This window comes from Herpailurus yagouaroundi, unplaced genomic scaffold (genome assembly GCF_014898765.1).
Source record: "Herpailurus yagouaroundi ecotype Mexico unplaced genomic scaffold, PumYag 140, whole genome shotgun sequence".
Lineage (NCBI taxonomy): Eukaryota > Metazoa > Chordata > Mammalia > Carnivora > Felidae > Herpailurus > Herpailurus yagouaroundi.
Window position 1 is genome coordinate 29,205,160 of NW_024412395.1, and position 5,741 is coordinate 29,210,900.

Genomic DNA, 5,741 nt, shown 5'->3' on the forward strand with positions numbered 1-5,741 from the left:
GCTCTGAGATGGTTCTTCCACCAGTTATTAAGATTGAGGTGGGGGTACCTGGGTGGCTCAGTCAGTTAAGCATCTGACTTCTGTTCAGGTCATGATCTCATGGTTCATGAGTCTGAGCCCTGTGCAGGTTCTGTACTGGCAGCTCAGAGCCTGGAGCCTACTTCAGATTCTGTGTCTCCCTCTCTCCCTGCTCCTCCCCCACTTGCACTCTAAAAAATAAACATTTAAAAAACTTTAAAAAAGAGACTGGGATGGCAGGTATTGGAGATTATATTTATTTAGCCTTCTAAGCTTTCTGAGCAGACTTGGGGACCTTGCCAACTCCAGCTGCCTTCTTGTCCACTGCTTTGATGATACCCATAGCAACCGTCTGTCTCATGTCACGAACAGCAAAATGGCTGAAGTCCTCAACACACAAAGGCTTACCAGGAGCCATATCAATGATGGCAGCAGCACTAGATTTCAGGAACTTGGGGCCATCTTCAAGCTTTTTTCCAGAACAACAGTCAATCTCCTTCAGCTCAGCAAACTTGCGAGCGATGTGAGATATGTGACAATCCAGCATAGAAACATATCTATCACTGATTTGGCCTGGATGGTTTAGGATAATCATCTGAGCCATGAAGCCAGCTGCTTTCCCTGGTGGGTCATTTTTGCTGTCACCAGCCACATTGCCACAATGAACACCTTTGACAGCTATGTTCTTGACATTGAAGCCCATGTTGTCCCCAGGAAGAGGCTCACTCAAAGCTTCATGGGCATTTCAACAGACTTCAGTTGTAACATGGACTGGAGCAAAGGTTGACCACCACGCCTGGTTTAAGAATACCAGTCTCCACTCAACCCACAGGGACAGAACAAATATCACCAATTTTGTAGACATCCTGGAGGGGCAGACACAGAGGCTTGTCAGCTGGGTGAGTTGGTGGCAGAATGCAATCCAGACCTTCAAGCACTGTGGTTCCACTGTCCTTGCCATCTTTATGGGTGACTTTCCATCCCTTGAACCAAGGCATGTTAACACTTGGCTTTAGCATGTTATAACTATTCCAACCAGAAATTGGCATGAATGCTACTGTGTTGGGGTTGTAGCCAATTTTCTTAATGTAGGTGCAGACTTCTTTAATGATTTCCTCATAACTCTTCTGGCTGTAGGGTGGCTCAGTGGAATCCATTTTGTTAACACCAACAATTAGTTGTTTTATATTCACTGCATAAGCCAGAAGGGAAGGCTCACAGATCTGCCCATTCTTGGAGATACCTGCTTCAAGTTCACCAACACCAGCAACAACAATCAGGACAACACAGCCTGAGATGTGCCTGTAGTCATGTTTTTGATAAAGTCTCTATGTCCTGGGGCATCAATGATGGTCACATAATACTTGCTGGTCTGGAATTTCCAGGGAGATATCAGTGGTGATACCACGTTCATGTTCAGCTTTCAGTTTATCCAAGACCCAGGCATTCTTGAAGGAGTGCTTTCCCATCTCAGCAGCCTCTTTCACATTTTTTTTTTTGATGGTTCTTTTGTTGCTACCACCACATGTGTGCATCAGATGACCAGTAGTGGTAGACTTGAATGAGTCTATGTGTCCAATGACAACGATGCTGATTTGAGTCTTTTCCTTTCCCCATTTGGTTTAGGTTTAGAGGTGGTTTTCATGACACCTGTGCTCTGGAAGCAAATCCTTTGGCTGCTGTTAATGTTTTTGTTTTTCATACAAGTATGTGAGTGCACAAGGCACCTTGGTTTCTAACGGTGATTGTTTAGAGACAACTGAATATCTTTCTGTAGAGAAATCTTTAAAAAAATTTCAAAACAGAAAAGGAGAGAATGCAACAGATAAAGTTCTGGTAAAAGAGCAGCTACCTCACAAAAAGCTCATGATTTTCGAGCAGAAGAACATTGCTTGTGAGCTCACTGAAAAGTGTATGCACCTGGAGAGACTTCATACATGATATTTTGGAAATCATTTGGAAAATGCAAGATAAAACAAGAGAAAATTAAGTAAATGTTCTCCTTTACATAAAAGGGGATTTGTGGTTTCTAGACTCAATAAGCATAAGTATGAGATCTATTCCACAAACCTATATCATGAATTTTCAGATATGTATGTTGTTATCATTTTGATACGTTACTAAGACATTTTTGTTTAAACTAATGTGATTTATTTTCTTGAGAGATTTGTTAGGCTGGTGGATCAAAGAAATGCCACACACAGCTTATATTTTCACTCAAGCAAGGCATTTGGCAAAATCTCTGATTCTCTGAGGTCACTGGGGAGTAAGGTCTTAACAATCACTTAGGAAATACCTTTGGAATGTGAATGTGGAACACAGAGAAAGTATCATTGCTAGTAGTATGGCCAGAATGTAAGCAATAGAGAAAATACAGGCAGTAAGCTAGCATCTAAACTTTGAAATCAAACCTGAATATGAACCCAGGTTCAGAAAATGCCTTACCTATTCAATGATCTGTCAATTGGTGTTGTTTAATCTCTCTCCAGCCCTCAGTTTTTTTCTTATGTCATTTGAGAATTAAAACATTGCCTACCGTAAGGTCGTTGGGAAAACTCAAGAGGACTGAATGACCAGTAAGTGCTTAGTAAGATGACCAGCGTCAAGTATTATGATATTAAAATGAATACAAAGAAGATACAATTAATTGGAAGCACTCAGGCAGAGTAACAAAGAGTCTTTATGTCTTTCCACAACAGTAGCAGCAGAGGCAGAAAAAATTTGAATTACCATAATATCATATACTGCAAGGAAGAAAGAAGGATCTTCCCAAGAAGGATGATGAGCACAGGACATTCTCCTTTGGACTAAAGAAAATTTGAATTGAGACACACTATTGATTATTTATAGAAATCTTTATTTTTTTCTCTGAGACGCTTGTTGTATAACTTCTCAGTTTTCAATACTTAACATTTACTACAAGTACACTTCAAATAAATATTCAATATCTAAGATAAATTCGGAATATGTGTTTCTTATCTCCTAAGAGAGTGTAACATAATTACTAAATAAAAACTCAAAAGGATGAATTGTTTCAAACTAACAAAATAAATATAAAAGTGTGGTGAAATGTATTGTTGCCACAACTTTAGGCGGGGTCCTCAACTTCTTGTGACTTTCTTATTGTTGTTTATATGTAGGTAAAATTAGGGATAATTATGTGATTTTAAATAATGTAATCAAGATAAAATGATTAGCATGGTCATTGGCTAACAATGAACAACCATGAAAATGAATGCGGTTTTCATTATTATCAGATGAAGAAATTAATAAACACCTAATATTTAGAACAGAGAGGAGTGGTTCATTTTAAAACCCTAAATAGGGGACACCTGGGTGGCTCAGTCGGTTAAGAGTCCGACTTCGGCTCAGGTCATAGTCTTACCGTTTGTGAGTCCAAGCCTGGCATTGGACTCTGTGTTGACAGCTCAGAGCCTGGACCCTGCTTCGGATTTTGTGTCTGCCTTTCTCTCTCTCTGATCCACCCTTCCTTGTGCTCTGTGTCTCTCTGTCTCTCAAAGACGAATAAACGTTAAGAAAATTAAAAAAAAAAACAAACACCCTAAATATTGTACTCTATGGCAAGTGCACTGTGATCCAAGAGCATAAAAACACCGTGAAATAGATCATGGGATCTCTTATTGTATTAAATAGAAGTATGGTGTTTTCATTAAGAGAAATAATTGTTTCACTTTATACAGTTAAGATATCATCTAGGAAATTTCATTCTGGTAGTAATATTTAAGAAGGACTTGAACAAACAATAGAGATAGTAAAGAAGCTGGAGCACTTAATGACTTGATTTGGAAAAGGGAAACACTGAAAGGGAAAAGTAATGCTTATCTTCCGGTATCTAAAGAGTTCGTACTGGGAATGCGCAATAAATTAGGATTAAGTGGAGAAAGTTGTAGGAATCCGATTTTGAGCAAACATACAGACAAATATCTAGTAGTAGATTTGTCTGACAGCTCAGTGATGTTTTAGGGATTGGAATCTTCATTTTTGACCAGCTTTTAGTGATCTTCTTTCATACGAAATAAGGGAAGGTGGTACACAGGATGCTTGCTACCAGTTTCCCATTCAGAACCTAAGGCGTATATTCTCAGCCAGCCAAGGGCTCCTCCTCACTGGAGCACAGGTATCCTTTAATCTACAATCCTGATAGAATCCCTTAAATGGCATTTTAGACAGCGACTGCCAATCACTTAGTATGCCATTTCTGTCTAAATGATCTCTAAGGTTATTTAAATTCTAATACCTCATGATATTAGTGTTTAAACCATATTTTTTCACATAGAATACAGGGCATTATGTCTGCCATTTACTTATATAAAAATAAAGGGAGTAACATTTTCAACCAACATTGTAATGTCTTATTCCTAACAATAAATGATTTTGAGATAATTCTCATTTCTCAACAGAACCACCAGATGGTATGTTTTCTAGACAAGTCATATTTATAACAATGTATTTTTACATTTTGCAATACAACATAAAGCCTAATAATAAGATCTGAATTCTGCAAATACTAGACAAATCTGCAAGTATAACATTCTTCTCTCCTAGCGAACATCCTGTGAATTCATAAATATTTACATATTACAAGTTATAATTATGTAGCACTGGGGAAAAGGGAAAATGTAACTGTATATTTATATCTATAAGAATATAAAAGAATATTCATAAATTACAAATGTGCATTGTTCTAAGAAAAGCACCTACTGAGCTTTTGTATCTTAAGGCCAATACATAAGACATGTCTCTCCATCCCCCCCAACAGTGGAATAAAAAATTATAATTGTAAGTTTGAATGACTATTGATTGCTTATTATAGTTTCTATTAATAGTTATAAATGATTATGTATGAGCACATCATTGTAGGTATTTGATAATGTAGAAGGGAAAGTTTGTATTGCTACAGGGATAATCCTCCTTAAGAAACTGACAAGCATTATTACAAAAAATACTGCAAAGTATGTATTTGCTCTAAAACAATTACCTAAAATAGTGCATTTAAATGCTATCTTCTTCTTGCTTTTCATACTAGGCATTCCACAGTAAATTCTATATCACAGATTAATCTGCCCACTAATAAATTTCTGCTAAATAAAAGTGAATTTTTTAGAAATCTGTGATGCATATAACAGATTAGCTTTGAGTTATTCCAAAGCTTTAAAAAATGAAAAGTAATAACTGTTCCCTACACTTTCACATTATTTTCTACAGAAATGATCATCATTTACATTTGTTTTTTATTTTAGTTTTCATATGCTCCTTTTCCTACCATTTTCACTACAAAATGTTCCAACAATTTAATTATTTCATACCTACATTTTTATGCACATCTCTGCAGGTACATTTATGTATTAGAGTAAATTCAGGTCTTAAATAGTCTCACCTCTGAGGTTGACAGCTCTTATGTGGCAGTGACCTCCAGTCATCTGATCAAATTTTGGGTTACTTACTAGTTATAATCAAATATATTCTCATCTCTTATTTGAACAAATCATACAGAAATTGAATACAATTTTTATGAACACTAGCAATATGTTCACTTCCCTGATAATTTTGACATTAAAATTCCATCTTAATAATCCCATCCTTCAGGCTTTGCAGACTCTTAAGGTATTAAAGCAAAAATTATCCTAAGCAGTTAGATTATAATGTATTTAAAGATTAGACATTTCATGTTGAATATTAACTGCTCCACTTCCCAGGAAAAG

General features: G+C 36.6%; 1 pseudogene; it reads right to left on the bottom strand.

The window, feature by feature from the left end:
• Positions 1 to 286: 286 nt before the first annotated feature.
• On the bottom strand, positions 287 to 1,553 carry LOC121030321 (elongation factor 1-alpha 1-like; annotated as a pseudogene).
• Between the last annotated feature and the right edge of the window lie 4,188 nt (positions 1,554 to 5,741).